Source organism: Pleurodeles waltl, chromosome 4_1, assembly GCF_031143425.1.
Source record: "Pleurodeles waltl isolate 20211129_DDA chromosome 4_1, aPleWal1.hap1.20221129, whole genome shotgun sequence".
Taxonomy (NCBI): domain Eukaryota; kingdom Metazoa; phylum Chordata; class Amphibia; order Caudata; family Salamandridae; genus Pleurodeles; species Pleurodeles waltl.
This window is the reverse complement of record NC_090442.1, coordinates 899,818,454-899,845,802: the sequence shown is the minus strand read 5'-3', so window position 1 is coordinate 899,845,802 and position 27,349 is coordinate 899,818,454.

Below are 27,349 nucleotides of genomic sequence, written 5' to 3'. Positions count from 1 at the left end.
CCCCCCCCTACCAGCACCGCCCTCTCAGCAGCCCCTCAGCATGTGTCCCGTGCCCTCTCACCCAGGAGGGTGGGCATCTCCTTCTCTCCAGGCACCTCAGCCCCTGCCCCAGTCAGCCCTGCTGCCCTCAGTGAGGAGGCTATTGACCTCCTGAGATCCCTCACTGTTGGGCAATCTACCATTTTGAATGCCATCCAGGGTGTTGAGAGGCATTTGCGACAAACAAATGGATACCTGGAGGGCATTAATTCTGGGCAGGCGGCCCAACAGAGAGCATTTCAGGCTCTGGCCTCAGCACTGATGGCAGCCATTGTCCCTGTGTCCAGCCTCCCCCCTCCAACTTCCTCCACCCAGACCCAATCCCCTGTACCTCAGCCTATCCCAAGCACACCATCAGACCAGCATGCAGACTCATCAACACACAAGAGTGGGCAATGCGAACATAAGCACCACACATCCCACAGGCACTCACACAAGCACCATCCACATGCAGACATAGCAACGTCCACTGCCTCCACTGTTTCCCCCTCCTCCACATCCTCCTCCTCCTCCCTCCCTGTCTCGTCTCCACTCACACCTGCATGCACTACATCCTCACCCACTACCTCCATCACCAGCACGCCCATCACCACACACTACTCACGTGCAATCACCACCCCCACTACCCTTCACACATCCTCAGTGTCCTGTCCCAGTGTGTCTGTAAGCAATCCTCCCAAAGTACACAAATGCAGGCACACACCCACCCAACAGCCATCCACCTCACAACAGCCTCCTGCCCAGGCACCTTCACCCAAATTCAGCAAACGTACACCTCCTACAACCACTACCTCTTCCTCCACTCCCAAAGCCCGTCCATCTTCCTATCCCAGTGTGTCTAAAAAACTTTTCTGGCTAACTTTGACCTCTTCCCTTCACCTCCCCCCCGGCCTTCCTCTAGGGCCAGGCTTTCCAGGTCCCAGCCCAGCACCTCAGCCACCAAATCCCCAGGCATAGTGGTGCCAGCAACTGCGGTCTCATCGAGTGCGCCACCCATCAGGGCTGCCAGTGTGCCACCTAGTGAGGCCAAGGACATTCCGCCACCTGCCAAGGTGAAGAAGGTGCCCACATCCCATAGGGAAAAGCCACACATACCAGCCAATAAAGGCTCTTCCAAACCAAAAGGGGACAGTGGCAAGACACCTGCTGCAACATCAAAGGTGGGGAAGGGCATAAGCCGAAGAGCAGGTCAGGACAGGGCACGGTGGCTCCGACTGAGGGACTAGAGTCACCCCTTCTGTCAACCACTACACCAACCTGTATGGCAGTGGACACCACCACCTGCACCGCCACCAGCACCGCCACCTGCACCGCCACCAGCACCGCCACCTGCACTGCCACCTCCATGTCTGCTGCCTCAGCAACAGTCCCCAGCATCATCCCCAGTGGGTAGCGGTCCGAGGCTGCAGGAGACGTCCTGCTGTGTCCCTCAACAGGTGCTGACACATGCACCACTGCCAGCACCTCTGCCACAGACACCGCTGCAAGCACCGCCTCTAGCCCCGCGACGTGCTCAGACAGTGCCACCACTTCTGACATGGCTATCATCCCCAGTGGGCAGCCGTTTGTGGATGGAGGAGACTTCCTGGACCCTGCCCAGCTTCCATGAGGCATGACTCTCATCACTGTTTGCACCTGCAGGTGGCAGGCGAAGCCGCAGCAGGGTGGGGTATGTCTTTGCCTTCATGGCGTATCATGCTAACTATTCCTAGGCAATCTGGTGGCACACACACCCATGTGAGGTAATGGGAACAGCCACACTGCATGTGAAGCACTCTGGGCACCAAGCCCCCTCCAGAACCAGTGGAGATTGACATCCATTACCTCAGTCCTTGGCAGGATGCAGCACTCTGGGCACCAAGCCCCCTCCAGAACCAGCGGAGAGTGACATCCACTACCTCAGTCCTTGACAGGATTAAGCACTCTGGGCACAAAGCCCCCTCTAGAACCAGTGGAGACAGTTATCCACTTGAGAGACTGTGGCTTTGCACTCTCCAAGATAAAGCAGTGGGCAACCCACCCACTGGAAAGACTTGAGAGACTGTGACTTTGCACTCCCCAGGATAAAGCATTGATAAACCCACCCACTGGAAAAATTTGAGAGACTGTGACTTTGCACTCCCCAGGATAAAGCAGTGGGCAAACCACCCACTGGAAAGACTTGAGAGACTGTGGCTTGGCACTCCCCAGGATACAGCAATGGGCATGGAGCCCCCTCGTGCAGCAGTGGCGTTGTGCGTTCACCCAGCTGAGGTGCCTCCCCTCCCCCTCCCCTTGAGGCGCCTGTTTAATTTCGATCTGATGCCCCTGCAGTGTTCTCACCGTTTCGAGTCGAGTATCTTGTGTGGGCTTCGCCCATGCATTTTGGGACCACTGGTCCACAGACAATGATTGGAACACTATCCGGAATTGTGTAGTTGGTGTACATATTTATATATACTGATTTTAGAAATTGCACTATCTGATTTTTATTGTTTACACTTGTTGCAATCATGTCCTTTTGTCCTTGCATTCCTCCAGGGGGTGGGGGGGTGTACATGTAATGTTGCTGCATGTATGTGTGTGTATGGTGTTGTGGGTGAGGGGGGGGTATTGCATGTTGCGTGTGTGTCACTCTCTTTTCCCTCCCCCCCTTGTGGTGTAGGTGCAGTACTCACCGTGGTCGTCGACGGCATCTGTCTTGCTCCTGATACAGAAGGAGGAAGACCGGCATGGGCAGGACATGTAGTTCGGGCTCCATGGTGTCCTGGTTCCTCGTTGGATGTCGAGAGGTGAGTGGTTTCCCTTCTGTGTACTGTTTCTGCCGTGCTTTTGATAGCGTTGGTTCCGCCCCAGAAAAGTTGGCAGAGAGGCGTGTTGTAATACAGTGGATGGAACCTTGTGTTCTGCCTGTCTGTTGACAGTGACTGCTGTGGTGTTTGTTTCTACCGCCGTGGCGGTCGGAGTGTTAAAGTGGCTGTCTATGTTGGCAGTTTCCACCATGGTCGTGATTCCTTTTTTTTCCTGCCGGCCTGTTGGCGTTATTACTGCTGCTTTAACACCGACTGCCAGGGTTGTAATGAGGGCCATAGTCCTGCGACTTCAGATGTTTACTGCGTATCACCACAGCAATCTTTTCAGGCATTTGAATCGTATGTAATAGCTCCTTGATTCTCTCAACATTTCTCACTGGCGAACCAGAAGAGGTCAGGAAACCTCTCTGTGACCACAATTGACCAAAATCATGAACTATTCCGAATCCATACAAGCTATCCCTATAGATAGTAATTCTCCACTGAGCAGAGACATGGCAAGCTCTAGTAAGGGCGATCAGTTCTGCTAAGTGGGCAGAATACACTCTACGAAGCCAGGAAGCTTCTAAGGTACCAGTAATTGTGCACACAGCATATCCTGCTTTCAATGTCCCTGTATTGACTCTCAGACAAGAACCATCAACATAGATAATTTGGTCATTTTCTTCCAATCGGGTATCTCTAATGTCAGGTTTCGGTTTTGTGCACAACTCAGTTACTTCAAGACAGTCATATTCAACGTCTTCCCCTTTTTCAATTTCAGTATTTTCACTCAGAAGTAAAGTTGCCGGGTTCTGCACTGTACACCTTTTCAATGTCACATTAGGCGACCCCAAAATGCTTGTTTCAAACCTAGTCAACCTAGCACCAGTCAAGTATTGGGTTTTCGTCCTTGTCAGTAAAATCTCAAAAGATTGAGTGACCATTACAGTCAGGGGATATCCCATCACCATGCTTTCACACTGTGAAAGACTTTGACCAACTGCGGCAACTACATGCAAACAGCCCAGTAAGGCTGCTACAAATGGGTCCAAAGTAGCTGAAAAATATGCTACTGGGCAATGAGTGCCTTCATGGACCTGTGTCAAGACAGACAATGAACATGCATCACGGTCATGACAAAACAATGTGAAGGGTTTTGTTTAGTCAGGCATACCCAATGTTGAAGCTCTGCACAAACTCTCTCTCAACTCAGTGAACGCTTTCATTTCATCTTGGTCTAACACTATGGGATCAGTGACTTCTCTTTGAGTCAGCTTCTGCAATGGTTGTGAAATGACTGAAAAATTCAGGATCTACTGGCGACAATAGCCCACCATTCCCAAAAACATCCTGACATCTCTCTTTGTGGTTGGGGGACTTATCTGCAATATCGTTGTAATCCTTTCTCTGTGTATCTTTCTCGACCCTTTCTCAATCAGGTGACCCAAACACTTCACTACTTTCTGACAGTACTGCAATTTCAGTGGAGACACTTTATGACCATTCCTTCCCAAATGATTCAACAGGGCAATCATATAATACTTGCCATTGTCCTTTGTCTTGGACGCAATCAAAGTTGATTGGAAAGGCAATTCCAAGGACTCACAATTCTTTTTTCAAGATCTAGTTTAATAGGAAGGTGACTCTGTATACCCTTGAGGAATTCTGCACCAGAAATAGACTCAATCCAGGAATGTGAAACAGAAGAGAAATTGGCTATACTCATGAAGAGGCACAGAAAAGAACACTTGTGACAAATCAATGACCGTGAACCACTCTGTATCACATGAAATCTGGAATAGTATCACAGCTGGATTTGGCACTACTGGACAACATTTGACCACAGTCTCATTTATTTTCCTCAAATCCTGAACAATCCGAACCATCCCACAGGGCTTCTTCAAACCCATTATCGGTGAGTTACGTGGACTGCTCAACACTTCTTTCACAACCCCTTGTTTCACAAAATCCACAATTATCTGAGCCACTTTCATCAGTACAACTTGTGGTATGTGGTACTGCGGAAGTTGAGGGAAAACTGCAATCGGTTTTATGGTAACCTTGATTGGCTATACTCCCTTAATCTGACCTACTTCCTTTCCTGTCAAATCCCACACATTCTCTTGTACAGTTCTCTGTAAATCAGGATGGAGCTCTTTCACTGTGAACATTGGGAAAATCTCAATCAAAGGGTACTCCTTGCTTGTATTTTCACACTCTGTTTCTAGGGCTTGGTCTTCCTCATCATCACTATTTGTCTGAATCTTAATTCCATCATTTGAGAAAGTAATCAAACATTTTGTTTTACACAGCAAGTCTCTTCCCAGTAGGGATACCGGACTTGAATCGCAGACCACAAATTTATGCAATCACTGAAAATTGCCAATCTCAACTTGAACTGGATCTGTAAATGGGTTTATCAAATATTGGTTTGCTATTCCCACAACCTGAACTGTTCTACCTGAAAGAGGAAAATTCGGAACATCTGCACTTCTCACTGTAGAGCGTGTAGCTCCTGTCTCCACCAAGAATGAAACTATGTGACCCATAAAGTTTGCCCTCACATAGGGTCCTCTCCGGCCTACTTCTAAAGAAGTCACAAGCACACATAGCTCCTCATCTGAACTGTCACTCGTCCATTCACCATTTATTCTATCCTCACTGTGTAACGGGAATTGGTGCACTGTGTTATTATTTCTGTCTTGTCTCTGACCTGTGACCTGTTGAGAAAGCATCATCTGTTGCTGCTCCATCGGGGCTTGAGGTATTTGCATTTGCTGTCTAGGTACCATGGGAACCTGCTGGTAAAACTGCTGCAACTGTGACACTTGTGCATGGGGCATTTTCATCTGCTGCATGGGCTGAAGATTTTGCACTTGATTCACATATTTCTGAAAATGTTTATTAGGACCCCTTAGTCTCGGTCCTCTCACATTCTGAAATGAATTGATATCATTACTCTGCTGAACAACACCTTCCTGCACATCATCGGACACTCCTATTTCCAATGTCCCACGGCTCTGCAAATGTGACATGGCAATAGCTTCTTCATTCCTTGCACAACATTCTGAACCACTACATTATTCAAATCTGTACCAGGAATCATATTACCTCCAGTCCCTCTCATCTGGGGCTGAAACATGATATTTCCCTGCTGCTGCGGCATCTGTTGCACAACATTTCTTTGTACTCCTGTCTAAGCTGCTTTAATCTGCTTCATTATTGCTTTCTCTTTTACTGCTTCAACTCAATCTCATCACTACAGTATTTTGCATACTGCAATACCTCATCAATTGGCATTGATTGTCAGCAAATCAAATGATTCCTAATCATCTGGCTAATTTCAGGTCTCAATCCTTCCACAAATCTGAACACAAAATGCAGCATGTCTTTCTCCTCAATTGTTTCTGTAATACTGTAATGCTTGAATGCCTGCAACAATCTCTCACAATACGTATTTATTGACTCCTTTGCTTCCTGTGCTGTCCGGTTAATCCTCTGCCAATCAATATTGTTGGGCAAAATTCTCGATTTCAGAAACTCAGTCATCTTATAGTAATATTTCATTACCTCAGGAGATGGTGCACCTGTATTTTTGTTTCTTTCCAGTTCACTTGTTGGCCAGTCTTCACTCCTCTTACACTCGACCCAAAAGCCAGCTGGAACAACTATCTCTAGTAATTCGTTCAAGTCTTCCCACAAACAGTTTACAAGTTTCACGAGCCTGTCTGTCTGCTGATACCACTCTAATGGCTTTTCACTAAAATTTGGATAGTCATTTGTAAATGATAAAATGTCACTTGTGCTCTAAGGGACGTGAACAAAATGTCCCCCTGGAATCTCCATCATTGTTAAAATCTTTACTGGATCTTTATCCACTGCATATTTTCAGTCAGAAACAAAGAATCCCTTTTTTTTGTCTCTTTTCTTTCCCCACCTGCCTTCCCATTGTCTAATGCTCCTCAGGTCTGAGCACTCTGCAGTAATTCCTTAAGGTGTGCCTTCATTCCTGCTGAACTCATGTGTTCAAAATCCTTTGCCTCGAAATCTAATCTGTAACTCCTCTTCAAATGCTTAGTTTTCTAAATTTATATGCCGTATTTCTCTGCCAAGTCTGCTAATCTCAGATGCACCCTGCTCACCTCTCTCGTAATCTTTGGGTACAAATTTCTCAATTCTGACTCTGTGTAGGACTCTAATCTATTCACCCCCATCATTCCCTCAATGAGTTCACCCGCTTCCACGCTTAGCCTAGCACAATTCAAATACTACTCCCCTCTAGGAGCATTCTGTGGGGTATTCAGCTTGTCTAACCATTCAGTCAATTGCTGAGCTGTCAGTCCCTGTAATGAAATGTTACTTTCTTGGATCGGGGGCACCTGCTGTGCAACAACATTCGGAATCTGTGGTGTTAATAATTTCAGGCTCTGGCTTACATTTGGTCCTGTTATAGCATCTGGAAGTGCAACAAGTGGACTAAAATCTAACAATGATCTAGATCCATTAAAAGTCTGACCCACGGGAGAGACTACCTGAACTTGTTCACTATGTCCTCCCCTCATTAAACTCTGGGTCATTGCTCCCTGTTCACTCACAGTTGGTTTCTTTTGTGCAAATAATGGTACAGCTGGACCACCAGTAATCAGTAGTGATATAGCATCTGGGGCTTCTCTGGCACCTTCACTCTGTGGGAGAGTAACTCCCATATTGTGATTCATCATTGGAGTCAAGCCTGACTTTGTCCCTGTCACTGGCATAAATCACAGCATTTCCTGTGGCTGCACTTGGTGCAACAAAATCGGAGTTGGCTCATTCTGGACAAGTATTGGTCTCCGAACCACCTGCTCTGTGGACACCACTAAGTTCGAAGTCGTTTCTAAGATGGGCACATCAGGATAAATTCTCTGTATCTGTGGCGGCTCATCTGAGTCTGCACTACAGGAGTATTTTGCACATTGAGACCACCTTGCAACGCATTCGGTGTCAGGTTAGCATTAACCTGCACCGGACTCAGTGTCCCATTTACCTGTGTCGGGCTGTTGGATCAGCACTAGTACTCAGACCACTCTTACGTACTGCATGTGGTGGTGGTCGGTCTCTCAATCGCTGTGTAAGGAACTCATCATCATCCGATTCCTCCTCTACTCTTGAAGACTTTCTAGCTCCCTTACATTTGGACGGACTCCTATTCATCTTCCTCGTCGTTTTTTTCCTTCCTTCTCATCCTCCTGCGTAATTGCCGGAAACAACTTAACTCCCTGCAAAGTCTCTGTTCTCCCTATATTCTCATCCCAATCACATTTAGCCTCCGCCAAAGTCTTTTCTGCCTTTCTCATCCTTCTCTTGAATTTCAATTGCTGTTGCTGTCTGGCTTCCAGTTCCCAGACTGCTAATGCCTCAAACTGTGCAGGTCTCAGAAGGGGTTTTGATTCATATAGCGCCATCCGTAAATGTTTCAAAACTCTCAAATTGAACGTCCCATTTGTCGGAAAAGCTAAGCTTCCATCTTTGTCTGTCAATTTGCACCATTGCTTTAGCCAAAGACATGGGGCAACACCTCTCTCCTCCATTACCATGTAAGCCGGAGTATCCTCTGGTACTCGCTGTGATATACGTATCTCCCCTTAGGGCACTTTTCAATGCTTTGAAAAACATCATCTTTTCTACTTTTGTTTATTCAAAATCAAATCAGGAAATTACTTTCAATCCCAAGATTCCTTTCACCCATGTTCTCAACCAATTGCCTCTCTCAGACGGCTGTCAATCTGTGTGCGACCCTTCCCACTAACCAACCCATCCCAGCGCAGCTCCCATGAAGTCACATTCACACGTAGTATTGCAGCTGACAAAGTCTTGCGGCTCATCTTCTTAAACTCCAATCCACACAAACTACTGCAAAGTATTGCGAGCACTAACCAAAACCAAAAAATACTAAAACAAATCTGCTGGCTTACTTCAGGAAAGGCAACACAAGCGCTTCAGAAACCTTATGTATTTTCACTGATGGCTCTTTTTGTGCATGCAGCTATTCCTCCTTCTCCGTCTCCCAGATTAGCAAGCAAAATTCGACCCGCAAATTTTAATCTCAACTGATTAATGGGTCTGTCCTGGTGCACATAGGACTCACCAAATCTCAGTCAAAATTTCCTCACGCCCACTTTAACTCACACACTGATTTGTTGACCACGCCAGATCAACCTACTAAACCAGACAAATTACATAATATATACAAGTGTCTCATACACTTTTCAATATACTCCGGAGTCTTAGACATGCAGGGTCCGTACATCAACAACCACATGGACAATTTTTTAGCACAAAATGCCACACAAATGTGAAGTTCAACAACTTCCCTACTCTCACACTGTGGAATATGCACACTCCTACTAGAACTTCATTTGGTGTACACAAACTCCATAGACCTTCACAAACCACACAATTCACCTGCGATTTGCATAAGCTGTGCAAAAGCAATCTATTTCACTCATTCTATCACTAGAACACAGGTAACATTCTGAAACAACCATTAGCATGATCCAGGATCTGGGAAAATCATTTACAAAATCCAAATCTCACTAATAATGAACTCTCAAAAGGACCAGCTTTGAACTATTACTATAACTGTCATCACTCTGTATTGGACATCTATGGCAAGCTCTTAAGGAGACTAACCGTCAGTCTGCTACCATAACTGTTAGTGCGTCAGACCTTAATAAGTAAACTTACAAGGGGATGCGAATAGGTCGATGAACCTTTTGACTCGCAATTAGGAAGTTCTTACCATAGCTCCAGTACGCCATTAATAATCAATACAAAATAATCACAAATCATTAGTAATCAATAAAATCAATAATCAATGAAGTCAATAATTGTCACGCACCATGACCTTTCAGCCATGAATAACCAGACCTTTAGTAAAAGTTTAGTAAATTTATTTCCCTATATTAACAATACTAAGGTCATTTAGATTAATCTCAAAATCAAATGAAACACATATAAAAACAGCACTGGTTGTCCAAAGCGGCGGAACGTAATCTAATCAGAGCTTGAACTACAACACATTCTAAAGTTACAGCGCAAATCAATAGCAGAGTCAGCTGCGTGAGTGAGTTGTAATACATGTAGATAAGCAGAGAAATTCAACAAATGTCTGTCTTTTCCGTCAACAGTAAGAATCCTTGACTAACATCAGATTAGCATCCGCATTTTGAGCTTCATGCAAAACAATTTAGTAGCACAAATTTGGAAAAACATCTAGCTATGGTTCTATCAAAACTGTGTAGTTGGTACCTCGAAAGAAAAAGCAAAATATGCATAAAAGTCACAATTTATCATTGTATACCTATCCTCAGTATGGGTCAGCAAAGCAGTCAGTATTTGTCTTTAGGTCATCAGTCGATCAGCAATGCATCGGGCTCTCAGTCAAATATGAGCCCAATGTCGAAATGTATGTCTCTCTCTAATCTGAATAGGTATCTTGAAATCTAAATAAATCTTCTTCTCCTCTCAAGTCTGAAGTCTCTTCCCTCTGTGGCGTTGTTCTATCAAAGTCATCTATACAATCCCCCAATTCCCTATTGGTCAGTTAATCATATGTTCATACTTTACCCAATAACATTTCTATACCAAATCTATGAATTCTAATATTTCACTATTCACATGCAATTGCTTGGTACACTTTACACTGTTCTCATCATCCGGCTTGTCGGGTAACAATATTTGTTGCAGCTTCAGCTCCAGTCAGTATCTTCGTTGTTCTTGTCCTAGGAAAGTCAGTCTCACACACATTACACATAAAATGTTGCACAAGCAGTGACATCATCTCCTTGCAGTTGGTTCTCACGAAAAGCTTCTGTTAAGCACTTTTAACAAGGCAATGGATATTTCACAGTTTAATTCACTCTGCCAGCATTTTTATTAAGCGCTAAGAAATATAGCTTCTGCATGAGGCCTTGCAAAATAGGCCAAGATACTTGCTAAGTTAAGGCCTACGTTTAATAAAGCTAAAGCATACTTCATAACCCTTAATATGCCATATTACTGCATTAATCTAGTACAATTTCAACATTTCATATGTATAAATCATGAATTGTACATTTCGTGAATATTGTTGGCTATTCTCCGAGGTCACATTTTCAAATGCGTGCATTACTTTTCTACGTTATTACATTTTCTACCTAAACTTCTTACTTAAAATGCATAAACATTCATTAATAAGCTTTATGAAAGACACCTGCGCTAGCATCCATAATGTACAATACATACACTATGATACGCCACGCTGTTTTGAGGCATTTTAAATTCTGTGCTTAATATCTCATTCAGCCCTTAACAATGCTTTTAAGTTTAATTTCTACTACCTAATATTGAGGTCAGCTGGTGTACACCAGTGAACTGCTACTTGACATAATGCAAGTTCACAAACTCCTCCTCTGCCAAGTCTAAGATAACCAGCATATACATTACTAAATTGGATAGCATACAATAATTGCAAAATGTTGATGACACTAAATTAACCATTTCTCTTGGTGCACTTTATATTAGCTGGTTGTGGCTATGGAACACTCAGGCCTTCATTACTTTACATTAGTTTGGCGGTCAACGGATCACAACGCTGGTGATGACTGTCGCACCGCCGCCAGTCCAGCGGTGCAAACCACCATATTACGACCATGGCAGTGATCCAATCGCAACACAGCCAAGCCACTTGCAGCATCGCCTGTACGGGTGGACCGCTGTCGACAGTGGTTGTGATCCCCAGGCCGGCGGGGACTAATACACCGCCCACCATATTATGAGTCAGCAGACCGCCAGGATTTCTGGGGCGACGCGACCATCACTAAAAGCCTGGTGCAAAGTGGTAGCAGAAAAAGTGACAACGACGAAGCCGACGACCGTAAGTACCCCCACCTAGCACACACTGGAGGGAAGGGCAGTATTATACACTCACACACAACACACACACCTAACACAGACAGCGATGGCCACACTCACAAATGCAAACAAACGCCTGTATCAACACACACAGCTACAGACACACATGCACATGCTAACTACACAAACACATATGCAGACCACACACCATGGTCAACAGACATGTGCCACTCACACAGCACACCACACACCCCACAAGCACACCACCACCACTGTCAAACACAGAGATACACAACATCCCACAACACCCCACAATCACACAACAACAACATCACCAATATACAAATACATAGTCAGGAAGGCACATCGATCAACTCCACCCAACAAGATATAGGCCCTCATTGCGAACATGGCGGGCCAACCCACCACATAATAAACACGGTGAGGGCTGTCATCGGCAGCCCTCACACACCGTCAGGCAGCCTGGCGGTGAGTGAAAACACTATCCGCCAGGGTAGCTGCGCTATCCTGTGGATAATGTTCCCATTTACACCAACCTTTTCCTGGCGGGTACACCCACCAGGAAAAGGCTGGCGGAGGGCATGCCCCGGGGCACCCCTGGGGCCCCTGCACTGCCCATGCACTTTGTATGGGCAGTGCAGGGGCCCTAGTGCAGTGCCCTGTCACGCATTTTCGGGCAGTGATCTGCAGGACGGGTGCAACTGCACCTGCCACACAGAGGCATTGACGGCGGCTGTCAATGTCGCGGCCAGGCCTTTCTGTGAGCCGGTGGGCGGAAACAATGTTTCCACCCGCTGGCCCACCGAAATGTTCGTAATGTGGCCGGCGGGGTTCGGGGGTCGCTGGCGGTCAGTGTTTTGACCACCAGCATGAACACGGCAGTTGTTACTGCTGTATTCATAATCACCACCATAGTGTCAGCAATACCTAGCAACAACACACAATCATAGAAATATTACAAACATCAAAACAAGGCCTCAGGTGACACGCCACATCCAAACAACATTCAAAGGACATCCCAGATGCATCACTAGACACACGGACACACACACCACTACCACACAATGCCACACATAACCATACCAAAACATCACAACTAGCACATGGCAGAAGTCATCAACTCAGTGCATGCAGCAACATAGATACTCATTAAAGTACACAGCTATAACACAACCATGTTGAAGGACAATTTCTCAATCTTGATATTCGCAGCTATGTGGGCAGATGTATTAAAATGTTGAAAACAGATAAAACTATATACGGTTGAGGCCTACTGGCCAGCCCAAATGTGAGATGTGCTCCAGGCACACTGGGCAAAGTCATATGCCCTAACTTGACTCCTGACTGTTAATTGGCCTTCACATGGCAGGGGCATCAATGTGGCAAGCAAGCACCTCGTTGGTGAGGAGTGGGGGGCAGTGGTGGGGGCTTGGAAGGGGGTCCTTGGGTTTAGGTTTGGGAGGGGTGTTTGGTGTTAATTAAGATTTGGGGAGGGGTTTTAGATTTTGGGGTAGGAGCAGACTCCTTTGGCTTTGGAGTGGGTGAGTTCTTAGCAGGGGGAGGGGCATGGGAGGACTGGGAGGTGGAAGGTCTGGGCTGAGGCAGGGGGACATGATGCTTAGGGGCATCAATGGGTGGGACAGGATCAGGGAACAGGTCAAGACAGGCAAAGAAAGCTTTTTAAGGTACACAGGGCCGTCATGGGTAAAAGATTTAGTAGTGGAGATAGACAGAGTGGTTTTAGGAGGTGTAGGTGTGCTGGACATGGATGCAGGTGTGTGCAATGTGTGCTTGTGTGTGGTGGGTTTGTTGTGGGTGCCTGAGTGAGGGAGTTCATGTTTTTTGTGAGGGGGAAGAGATGCAGAGAGATGGTATGCAAGATGTGTGAGTGTAGGTTGAGGTGGTGGCTGCAAGTAAGGTGAATGTTCTGCATGTGGTCATGATGGTTGTTGTGGAGAGTGTGGATGTGGTATGTGGGGTGGATGTCTGTGGGTCTGCTCTTGTGGTATCTGTGGGTATGACAGGACTGGTGGCAGGATCAGGGAGTGTTGGTGTAGTGCTGGAAAGTATGAGTGGTGATGTGACTGTGGAGGAGGAGGTAGAGGGGGAGAAAGTGCAGGGGGTGTCTGCAGGTGTGTGTTGACTGTGTGTATGCTTGTGGTGTGTCCTGTGGTGCCTGTGTTTGTCTTTGTACACCTTGTCTGTTGTAGTGGGTGAATGCTGGTCTATATAATTGTGCTCTGTATGGGTGAGGGGAGAGGGGTGGTGGATTGGGCACAGGTATCTAGAGGGGGGACGAAATATGAAGCCAGAGGAGGCCAGAGCTTAAAAAGATCTCTGCAGACCAGCCAAGGCACAGTGAATGCCTTTCAGTTGCGCAGTATTTGATGGCATTCACAATGGTTGGCTCCCCCACAAAGATGGAAGTCAAGAGGTCATAGCCTCCTCAATGAGGACAGCAGGTCTGGCGGGGCATGGGCAGAGGTGCCTGCGGCAAAAAAAACACCTACCCTTGTGGGTGAGCGGGCGTGGGCAACTGGGTGGGGAGCAACAGGGAGGGCGGTGCTGGTAAGGGGGTGGCAGATAAGGATGGTGCTGGGATGGTCCCAGGTGGGTCCACCACCACCAGGGAGCTTCCATCAGAGTAGGGATCCAAAGATGATGTTTCTGTTCCAGTCTCCCCGTGGTGCTTACATTACCCTCCATCCCACTGGTTCCTTTGACACCGGTGGAATCTGCCTCCTGGTTCCCGTGGGCTGCAGCTTCCCCACTTGCTGGTGCCCCTTCTCCTTCACCTGATGATGCTGATGCACGCAAGGATAGAAGAGGACAGGGACAGAGGGTGGGAGCGAAAGAAAGAGAGGAAAGGGTCAATACCTACTCATCTAGTACACATACCAATAAGTAATCTACTATCCTCTGGAAAGAATGGCTATGAAACATTGCCCTCAAACATTGGTCATGAAGAAAAAAACAATATGCAAGCTGTTACCTTCTAATTCCCAAAAAATGACTAGTTTGAACATGCTGCAGTCTGCCTTCAGTAGTACAACAATGCCTAAAAACTACCAATTACCCACATATACTTACCAATCTGGTACTTTTGACACATAGTTTTTCATATGTCCTGGATAGGTTAATTGCACACAAATTGTTGAACAAGTTGGTGAAGAACTTATGATGCACTGAAGTCCATTGAGAATGCAATGATTGCACAGTAGACGTTCCCTGCTCACAGGACTTATTACCATCAGCCCTGACTACATAACTTTGGCTATTTAAAGCAGACTCAGGGATAGGGAAATAAGGTTTGGAAATCACTCAACATAGGATTGTGTCTAAACGTTACTGGACAAGAAGGTATAGCACCAACATATTAATGCAAGCATGGTGTTTGAAAGCTAACTCACACCATTTATGAACAGAATAAGTAATAGCTAGGAGTATGATCTTATCCAATGCACACACACCTCATTATTACTTATGTAATCCAACTGACACAATAAAAGCCAATAAAAACTGATATGAAATAGTCAGTACTGCTGGGCTGCCCTCAAGTGCCCATCTAACTCCGGTTAGGCCACTGCCAATATGCGGGCCATTGGGGGGCCAGGGTCCAATAGGCACCCCTCCCTCATAGGCAGAGCATTCCCAGCTGGGCATCCGCGATCGTCCAGGCCCAGAGTCTCAGGTCCTCCCACTGCTTTCTACAATAGGTGCTTCGCCGGCTATGGACCCCCAGGGTCCACGCTTGCTTGGCGATGGCTCTCCATAAACTCTTCTTCTGATGGGTGCTGACATGTGTGGGAAAAACAGACAAAAGGAGAGGTTCATGTAGAGTTACAGTACACCTGCAGCAGTGACATACAGACAGCATGCACAGCACATGCTAATACAGAATCCACAATATGCCATTATCATTCAAACAACACAACCCCAGCAGTCAATCATGCTATGTATATATTCACGCACTTTTGCTGTCAAACAACACCCTAGCCGATACGTAAACCACATTGTACTGACCTGTTTATCTGGAGCCCCATACAACTGTCCATACAGGGGTAGGACCCCCTCCACCAGTTTCTCCAGTTCCACAGGGGTGAAAGTAGGGGACCTATCTCCTGCAGGATGTGCCATTGTGGCTCCCAGATACAGAACACAACAGCTCACGCAGTAGAGGACTTGCTTTCTCAAGTGTCAGAAGTCAAGTGAGCTACGTTATAAAAATGGCGTCTGTAGTCATGACCGTCACCGCCACCAGTGATCATCATTGGCCCCATTTTCCCATAGACATCAATGTTAACCAATGAGGAATTGCACGTAAGTCCTGATTGCCTACCGTCATGCTGAATAACTCCGGTGTAATGAGGTCACTTCCATCTGTCATCGGCATGCAGGACAAGCGGCTGCCATTTCACATATTCTAAAGATTTCTATGTCATCCGAGTGCGTTATAGCATGAAGTTAAACACTAGTTTCTTGATTCACAATGTCTACTCATATGAACATACTAGTGAAGTGAGTGTCACTTTCAATATGTCTGATGTATGATTTTTACAATGTGTGGACGCTTGATAACTGTATCCGACTTAGAGATGAGTTTACTATGTTTGACACCCATCTCTGTACAGACCCTTTGTGACAAGCAGATCAATGGAATTGACAGGCAGGATGTCGCAGTTGTGTAGTTTGTGTATAACTGTTTTCCTGTGTCAGGGTTCAAATACCTTACATGACTTGTCCTGGACATCACTCCTATGGTGTAATTTAATAATGACAGTGTAACAGATGTCCTGTAATTTGTTCTGTCCTATGCCTACATACCGTCCAATGGGGAGATTGAGAAATGTACCCGGCTACCGGCCCCTAGCTGACCTTGCTACAATGGAACAAAGATACATAACACAGACTTATCGTCTGAACCGGCAGACCATCAGGGGACTGTGTACCCAGTTGGAACTAGATCTCCTGTCAGCCATACGTAATCCACATGCCATCCCACCAACAATACAGGTGTTGTCTGTCCTACATTGCCTCATCTCAGGATCTTTTCAGGTGACAGTGGGACTGGCTGCAGGAATGTTACAGCTGATGTTCAGTTTTGTGTTAATGGATGTAGTGGATGCCTTACTCAAGCACTTTAACAGCTACCTCAGGTACCCTCAACGTGCTGATCTGTACACTGTGAAGTCTGATTTTTATGACATAGCAGACGTTCCACATGTCATAGGGGCCATTGATGGCACTCACATCGCTTTAGTTCCTTCCAGGGCCAATGAGCAAGTCTACAGGAACAGGAAGAATCACTATTCGATCAATGTGCAGGTTGTGTATCTTTCCGACCAATATATATCCCATGTGACAGCAAAGTTTCCTGGATCTACATGACACTTATGTCTTGAGGAACAGAAGTTTCCCACAAATTATATTGTGACTACAGAGGGAGAGGGCCTGGCTCATTGGTACATGTACACCTATCTATGTGTAACGTCTACGCTACTTCACTTCACTGTCAGCTCTGTGCCTCTCGTTGTTCCCTTATAATACGTACCTTTGTGCACACAGGTGACTCCAGCTTTCCCAACTTGCCCTGGCTCCTGACACCATTGAGGCACCCTTCAACTGATGGGTAGGACAGTTACAATGAGGCTCACGGCCTAACAAGGTGAGTAATCAAGAGGACATTTGGGCTACTGAAAGCAAGATTCAGATGCTTACATATGTGCGGCAGTGCCTTATAGTACAGATCAGAGAAAGTATGCCAAATCATTGTAGCATGTTGCATGCTACACAGTCTTGCCCTGAGAAGACACATTCCACTGTTGGATGAGGAGGAGGTGGCTTCTGGACCAGCGTCTCAGGCTGATGACTCAGGAAGTGAAGAGGAGGCATATAAGGGGGATGCAGCTGACTCGAGGACTGAGTTGATTTGGTAATTCTTCCCATGAACGCCAGGTATGTGTGGTCTGAAGTTTATGGAACCTCTAACCCTGTCTGCCAAGTGACATTGTCCGTCCTTGTGTTTTGCATCAGGGGATGTGAATGTACTACATCCATCCCTCTGTGTAGTGCATTTTGATGGGATGCAGGGTTGCCATCAGGGGAGGTGTAACTGCTATACTGTCAAAAGCCTGTTGTACTTGCTGTTGCATGGGATGAATTCATCATATCATTTCCCATGTTTCATGTTTTCAAGACTGCAGATTGGATGTGTATGTTCTGCCCTAACCCTATCACATATCAGTCCACTTACTCATCCACACTATTCAAAAACCTGATATCAGGAAACTACCTGTTCTTGACATTGTAAGATAGTTTTTTTGTTGGTGATGTTAGCCATTAGCAACTGGTTCTTTTACTCTGCATGTGTGTGACCTACAGACTTACCTTGCTGAGATGTGGTGACCTCCCCACTGCAACATGATTCCTCAGGATTACATTGTGGCCTGTATGTGTATTTGATGTGCAACATGGGAGGCATCATTGAAGCTTCACCCTATCTTGTTCTATCTTCAGGTCAGATGTGTGGTCCCACTCTGCTTTCTGACATGACTGCTGACACCCTTGACATAGGATTACAGTACAGAAAGGATGTAATGACCAACCTGCAGGATATTCCTGCCACATCTGTCCATCTGTCAGATTTATTGACAAACACATGTGTATTTCAGATTATCTCTTTCACATTAAATGATGCTTGTGACAATGATGACACGTAAGCCATTACTGTGCTGAAATGTGTTTATTGTGATTCAAAGTGCATTTGCTGAGAAGTTGGGTCAATGGGATTTGACGCATCAGAGTAGATGGCACAACTGTTGTTTTGACAGGTCCAATCTACAAGAACCAAGGGGGAATGGGGTTTTGGCAGTGGACAGTCAACTGGGTGTCTCAGTTGCACACAAGAGAGAATGTTCAGGAGAGAGATCACTTCCTGGCGGTGTTTTTGGTCGTGGCCTCAGGTCCTGCAGGATGCCTGGATGAACGACCTCATTTGCATGGGGGACCTCAGCTGCAGGGGTGCTCATAGCCTGTGGGTCCTCTGTCTGTGCTTCCATTGCAGTGGCTGTGGCAGATGTAGATGGCACGTGTTGCTTGGCTACTGGTAGGGGCCTGCTGGTGTGTGGAGGATGCACGCAGGATGCTGGTGAGTTCAGTGAGCACCCCATAAATGGAGGCCATGGTGGCATTGTGTGTCTGCAACTGCTGCATGGCCTCCTGGTGGTATTCGCCTGCAGCCTCTGGCTTTCCTGCAAGATTGTCAGTATTTGACTGATCCTGTCCTGGGATTGCTCATATTCTCCCAGGACTCTGGAGATGGCCTCCTGGCCAGTCGTGTCCCATTTGTACCTCATCCTTTGACCCACAGTTGCCCTCCCACTGCCCCTTCCCCCTGTGCCTGTAACCCTGGCAAAGTGTGCCCACTACCACCGACACTAGGACCTTCATTGTCTTGGCTGTTAGGGATTGACTCAAGTGCCTGTACTGTGGGGCACTCTATAGATTGATCTGTCCTTGGGACACAGGTTTGGGGAGGAGGGGTTTCCTGTGCTGTGATAGCCACAGAAGTGAAGGGACTCAGATGTGGGCAGGGTGAGGCAGGTGGTGGTGGACTGACCAGTCATCCCAGATGGGCCAGGTGAGGCATCCACTCCAGACATCCAGAGTTGTAGTCCTCAATTGGGCCTACTTCCAGGGGCTGACTGTCAGTCTCTGGCATCCTCTGCTGGGTGGCAGTAGTAGAGATACCAGTGGATAAAGAGGAGGTGTGTTATATTGATGAAATGTACATGTTGTTCACATGGTTCTTTGCAACCATAACCTCAACTTGCTTTCCAGTGAAGGCAATGACAGCTGCTTGACCACTGGCAATGTTTGACAGCTGATGGATTGTGCTGTTGTGTGCATGTTGTATGGAAAGTTGTGGTCATCAATGCTGTCATTGCCATGTACTAGTGAGCAGTCCAAGTATCCTGTAGTTGAAGGGGGTGACATGGTTATACGTGCTTGTGTACTAATGTGGAGTGGAATTAGCAGTTATACAAGGGTTGGAGTGTTGCCTTGTGGTAGCTGTAGTACTTGCAAAGGTGAGGGATATCTGGGCACTTGGTGGGCGTGTGTGAAATTAGTGGTAGTGAGGAGGTGTGGCATGCAAGGGAAGGTATTGGGTTCAGGGTGTGTTGGTGCACTTAATGGTGCTGTGAGGGGGTGTAAGGGTGATTGGGGTACATGCTGTGCAGGAGTACATGGTGTGCGGGGAGTGTTGTTGATTTACCAGGGTTCGTTCCTCCTGGTAATCCAGTCAGGCCCCCTGGGTGCAGGATGGCCAAGACCTTATCCTTCCACGATGTTAACTCTGGGGGAAGAGGAGAGGGGTCCACCGCCAGTCCTGCTGATGGCTATCTGGTGTCTTGCCGCCATCGAACGGACCTTCCCCTGTAGGTCGTTCCACCTTTTCCTGAGGTTCTCCCTTGTGCATGGATGGTTTCCCACTGAGTTCACCCTGTAGCCAATCCTCTGCCATAACTCTGTTTTCCTGGCTAGGGATGTATGCTGGACCTGTGCTCCAAGCAGTTGAGGCTCCACTCTCATGATTTTGTCTACCATGATACTCAACTCCTCTTCTGTGATTTGTGGGTGTGTCTGTCGTGACACGGCAGATGCGTTTTGGGTGCTGGGGTGTGTAATGTGCAAGGATGCAGGGTGTGCTCTTTGTTGCAGTGGAGTTGTGTGGTTCAGTGTGCCTGTGGTATGTTGTGGTTGTGTGCAGTGGCAATGTGTTTGTTGTGCCCAGGGGTGCTATTGTGTAGTGTGTGCTGCATGTTAGGTGTGGTGGTACCTATGATATCCAGGTGCAGTGTATTCTGTTTGTTCTTCCTTTTCTCTGTAAGAATTTCAGAATGCAAGGGGTTGTGGGTATGTGTGGTGGGTGTTTCATAGTGCAGTGACTGAGTGTGTGTGGTGTGTGTATATGTGTGTGAGGTGTGGGGTGTTCGTACTATCCAATGTGGTGTTGTGTTCTGGTGGAGTTGATTTATTGACCGTGGTGGTTTGGACCGCCAATGGAATACCTCCGTGCAAAGACTGCTGTGCTTATTTGAGGGTTGTAATTTGGTGGGTGGGATGTTGTCAGCATGGCGGTACTGGCGGTGGTACCGCCTTTTTCCTGCCCTCGGTCAGGCCGACTGGGTTGGATTTTTGGCTGATTTTTCGTTGGTCTGCAGTTTGTGACTCGTAATACGGCAGTCTTTTGGCCCACACACAGACAACAGTCTTTTGCTTAGACCTCCAAAATCGTAATGAGCACCTCAGTCTGTCTTTGACGTACAGAGGCCCACTTTACACTTCACAGCCATCACTGAGTCTTGGCATAACTCAACAACTGCTGTCACAACAGCAGTACTCCAGACAAATTATGGCACATTTATTTACATACCTCATAGAAATCAGAAGCACCACCCCAGTATCACTTACACTCCCTACTTCCCTTAAATTTCACTCACCTAAATCATTGCCCTTTGGAAACCAGCATTGTCACACCGTTAGCAACTCAGCACCATTGGTTCTTTCTTTGAAGTCCTCATCTCTGCCATTCATTTTTTTGACCCTCTTCCCTCATCCTGCTTGAAGAGTTCAATTTAAACCTCACTTTATTAAAAAAAAGAGCAAATCTTTTACCCACCTTTTATCTGATTACTCTGTACTCAGTACACTCCCTTCTACTGCATACACAGCAGCTATCACCTCATAGTACTCTATTAAGTTAACTTTCTATCGTACTAATGATCACTCCACTTCTGACCATAACTTGATCACCTTGTACTGAATGTTCCTCCCCCACCAAGCCCACTACTCCCTCCACATCTCAACAAGAAAACATACTCCTGAATCTCACCCTGTGTAACTACACCAAGTCTACAAGAATCGTAAACCACTTCAACTCAAAACATTATTCAACCAAGTAAGCAACAGGCTTTCAACTAGCACTATCCTTTGCACGCAATCTCTTCAGCCTCTCCACATCCACAGCTTGGATTGCATCATAATTTGCTCCCTGAAGCTATGATATGGGAATTCCTTCTGAAATGTTGGAAAACAAGTGTCTGCACGATCTTATTATCTACAAACAAAACATTGTCCCTACTAGCCTAACAGAAAGCAAAGCCTATCGACTTTCAAAATGTCATTGCATCACTCTGCCCACCCTCCAAGCACACCCGTCATTTCCCCTTCCCAATCAGTCATGGATTTTGCAAGGAACTTCTCCTACATAATGACAGCAACAGAAATATTCTCATAAATGTGAATACAGCCTCCTTAAACCTCTTCCTGGCCCCTGTTTTTCATTCCCTCAAACACCAACTTTACTCTTGTATACTCTATGGAACTCATCCCTAGACTTGGATGTGCTCACCATTCATGCTCCTCTTCTCATCCTTCCAGACCGTGCGTGATTAAACTCCACCTTTCTCTTCCACAGTGCTTCTCTCCCTAACCCCCCTATTCATTTGCTCCCCTTCAACTGGAAATTACTCATAATGTTTCAAATCTGCTATTATGCACCCCTTACTAAGAAAACTTAATGTTGACCTTCCTCTCTGGCCATTGTTCAATATCTCAACTATCTTTCTTCTTCAAGATACTTGCTCTAATATTTTCAAACCAACAAAATGATTGTCTTCTAATCATTTTCCATTTAATTTCCTTAAAGGGTCACTCATAGGTCTACTTGTATTCCCCAGATGCAAAACTTCGCTTAGGGATCTCAACTGCATTTTCAGCTTTTCATATCTCTTTTGTACTGATCACACACAAATCTACTTCTGTCCTTCGCAGATCTCTCATTATTTCATTCCACCACTATATCGGATGACCATCAGATCTCTCATGATGAACTCCTCCAAAATGGAGTCTGGTTAATATCATTTAATCTCTACAACTACCCCTCCCCCATGATCTACCAACTTTCTGACAGACATCTTGACTTTCTTCTCTTCAACAAGAAATCGCCCCCCCCAAAAAAAAAACTCTCTGTCCGAGTTCCATCAGGACACTCATTAATTAACTGGTACTAAATAAATTAGATACTGCAGCAGTTTGATGATGGGCTTCCATCAATATTCCTTCTCTGCATTACACAGTTCACAGCTTTGCCACAAGAACCATATTTTACCTCCCTTGGGCTACCACACCATTCCTCTTTGCAACAAAGATGGTCAGATAAAAACATTGCCTTGTAAATCTTTTTGGCAACTGCGCATCAAAAAGTAATTCTCCATAAGATCTTCTTCACATACTGAATGGTCGGATGCATTGAAAGAATTTACAATCCATCAACTAGAACCTGTCATTCACACCCAGGCTTCTTGCACACCATCCAGATTCCAATCCCTCTAATTCTCTGGCTTTACTCCTAGGAACTCACTGCAGCCAGAGATTCAAGCCTACCTCACATTGACTACGTTGAAACATATAAAAAATTGCATCTTAGGAGACTAAAATAAAAGAACATTCGTAGAAACGAAATGTACCAAATAGGTAAATAAGCCAGGCACGTTACCATATCTGTATAACTGTTGTGCGATTTTCTTTCTGTTGATGTCTTTGCCTCCTTATAACAAAATACATTAGGATTTTATTTCTTTGTCGCCACTGCTGTTTAAAAATGTCATCAAATTACTTGCACATGTACCCCCATTGTCCCTAAATAAGACATTTTTAAGAGGGATGTCATGCCACGGGTGCGAAATATATAAATAAAAAAAGAAAGAAAGAAATATCACATATCAGCATCTGCAGATATATTTGGGAGCTAGTTATAATGTAGGTAAAAGGAAAATTGTGCAAAAAAACAGCTATACTTTGCATTCCAAATAAGCTTATTGATGGTGTTCTCAAAATCGGAAATAGTTATTTGGGGGAAGGTTTAAAGAAAATGAAAAGGAAACATGGGAAATAAAGGATGGCCAACCAAAGGCTACTAGAAGGCTTGAAAGGGTTGCTGATCTAGACATATGTACTATGCAAGTAATTCATGCAGGGCCTTATGTACTGTCTTCTATGTCGTGAATTTTGAAATTCATGCTCGTTGAAGCCATAATGTGGTTAAGGCTCGGCAGAACAAAAGGGATCCAGAAAATTTGCTTCTGGGTCTTTTCAAATGCGAATATAGTTTTACAGGGAAACTGGTGTAGATGCAAGGTCAAACTCCACGTATAATCAATAAAGAATATATACCTGGGGTTAATTTCCCACTTTTATGTAACCGTGTATTTATATACAAACGTTTGTATTTTATTCATCAGATTGGAATCTGGAACTTAATTTCTTCATCAGTTCTCTGAACTTATGTTTTTAAGAGTATAAGGGGCAGGTTTATGGAAAGTGGCGCTTTACTGAGTGCAGCGCCACTTTCCCTTCGCCCCTTTGGCACCCCCTAACGCCACCATGTGTACGCCGTATTTAAAATATGGCACACCATGGTGCATGGTAGGGGGCAATAGGGTCATTTTTAACTATGCTATTGATGTACTCTGCAGGAGTAGTGCCAAAAATTATTGACGCTATGCCTGCAGAGCACATAGGGCCCCATTCTAAAAAATGGAAGCCCCTTTTTAACGCCTGCTCTTGAGCAGGCATTAAAAGTGCTGTAATAAATGGCACAAAGAAATCCCATAGATTTCCTTGCACCATTTTACCGGCTCCCCTAAAGAGGGAACGCCCGCTTTGCATACATTTTGTCTGGCGCAGGCATAATGTAGCGCAAAGGGTTACAGGATGGTGCAATGCATGCATTGCGCCACCCTTTAAATACGGCGTGGGGATTTTGGCCTCGTTGGGCCACATTAACGTCTAAATAAATTACATTAATGTGGTGCAAGGTGGTGCTAGGGGACTATAAATATCCCCCTAAGAGTGCTGGGCTACCGTTCGTACCCTGAACCATAGGTGCTGGAAGTAAGGGTGCTGGGGAGCTCTTGCTGCAGCACCCCCAAAATAACCATACTTGAGTCCCAAACAAATGTGAATGAGCATAAAGATGACTTTAAATTTTACATTTATCCTGTCACATTTGCTGTGCACTCAGACTAGGGTGAAATGTCAGTCTGGTCTTCTGACAAATTACTGCCTATGCTTTTAACAGTGAGACTGATGTTTTCTTTTCTTTCGAAAAGCGTGAGGATTTTAGAAAGTGAATTGCATGTCAATCTTGCTTGTTTGAAAGGAAAGTCGATAAAACTTCGTTTCCTTCCAGCACTCAACAAAATTTAAATATCTCTAAAATATCTGTTCAAATATTTCTAAATAAACATGAAAGCACAAATAAAGCACTTTTTTTTCTAATTCTGAAGGGTTATTGATATTAAGATTTAAATAGGATCAAAACAAATCAAGAGTCTTGGTGCTGAGGAAACAACAAATATTCACTGATACCCGATTTTCAGCATTATTGTTTGTGCATTATATAGTCGTCAGTAAAACTGCATGATTGTGCAAGTTTAGCGTCATTTCAATGAATAACTCTTGTAAATGATTCTGTGTTACCACACTAAAGCCCTGATTTATACTTTTTTTGCACCGCATTACCGTTTTTGCACCAATAAATGACGGTAATGTGGCGCAAAAACAGTATAAATCAGAGCCTAGGTTTTAGTAATATATTTGTTGCAGTGTGCTTGTAAAAGCAACACAAACTACAGACTATACCCTTAATACTCTTCTGCTGAATGGGCGAGGCTTATTTGTGACACTTGTTCTTTGTGTGATGCTGGGATTTTTTACAATCTCTTTGAATTTCGTGATGTACCATTGATGGCAGTATCCCCAGACTAAACTTTGTGTCAGCACCATCGCCTGACCCTTGTTGCCATAGGTGTGATGGAATGGTAGTGCTCAACAGCACTTAGGGAAAGGACATACATTCCCAGTGAGAAATGTTTGTGCTCGTGGCAATGGCAACTGGTATAGGCGGGATTTCTGTTCAATACCTTAAAGTCTATTTTAGTGTACAACAGTGTCCAATAAGGCTAGTAAGTATGTGTGAAATCATTATTTCCCGAGAGAATGCTGATTCTTCTTTTATTTAAATGGAGCAAATGCTAAATACATTGGCTTTTCAGAAAAGGCGTCTTTTTTAGAGAGACCGAAATGCAAAGTTTAGCATCATCAGTAATGTTGTTCTTTTAGTGTACTATTAGGATTTTACAAGTCGTCAGCCCAGGGTTTAGATAGCTCTCCACCCTGATTGAAACTATTCTAATTTATAGTAAAACAGGGTAATTCAGGGGAGCTCAACATACATCTTCGTGGTCTTGATCCGTGTCATATTTTTGTGACGACCATAAGCCCTTTTAAGGTTATGACATTAGGCTGCAAATCTTCCTATAGGATTTGCTTTGTTAAAATATTTGGAGTGCATGATCATTGAAATTACATTTGGAGAAAATTGAGATTTTTTCGATGTGTAATTATTATACTAGTCAGTGGCAAATCTACAGCATCTTTATTAAGGTTTCTATATCCTGGTTTAGATTGTCATAATTAATTTTACGTATGCTTTGTCTGTGGGTTTACATTTATCTGCAAGTTATTTGAATGTTTCCATTGTTTTTACCATTCATCGTTTAGTTTATCAAATCATGACTTAATTCACTGTTTGCAATGTTACTGGTATAGTCACCAGTTGTCTTATAGTATCTGCACTTCTGGCAGTTGAAGTTAGAGTGCACACATTTTAGGTCTGGCCTTTTGGACAGCTTTTTCCGTCCATTCAGGATATTGTTTTTTTTTTTTTTTATATACATAATATTCAAGCATTGAAGGGCTTTTCATCAGCAGGCTTCGACAATTGGTCTGCTAAACTGTCATTCATAGTTTGCTTCCACTCACCAGAACAAAAATCATGGGCCAATAGGTCAACAAACTTTTCCCATTTTTCCTTTTCAGTGTGAGAGATTGCACAAAGTATGTGCACATTGTTAATACCTACCTAAAACAGTTAATCATGTCTCTTTAGTGACCAACATGGTTCAAAGTGTGCTTTCTATTCTAATTTGTGTTAAAGTTGTTTTGTTCCTCTGCACTTTAAGTGCCCAGTTAGATGACTAAGTTACTTTCTGTCTTTTTTTAGGTGTGTCTTGAGAACGAAGCTGTCACAAGACTCATTTGATCACAAGAAAAAGAAGATTCAAGAAGCCAAACGTGAGCATCCAGAAAATTCCTGTCGTTCTGCCTCTGTGGTCACTGCTCCCAGTGACCGCTTGTTCTTAGGCCACACAACAGTTTTCCATCTCTAAGTGGCCATTGCACACCTGTCATGCTGTCTGATTCCTTTTCATGCACCTTTCAAAAATACTCGTAGCACCTGTGCAGTATAACATCAGTTTCGCGAGTACCTCCACAGAGACTCTCCAGATCTACTGCTCCTATGGATTGCACATAAGACCTCGGTCGCACATAGGCAGGACAATATCACCATCCAGATTCGTGTGTACGCACTGCTTGCAGTACTTTCTCTGTTTACTCAGTATCTGCCATTCGTATTGGCTTCCAATCTATCAGCAGAGCCCTGCCTAATCCTCATATCGTGTAGTTGTCACCCTTCTGACAAACAAATTGCAGGCTTCGGGGACTTCTGTACA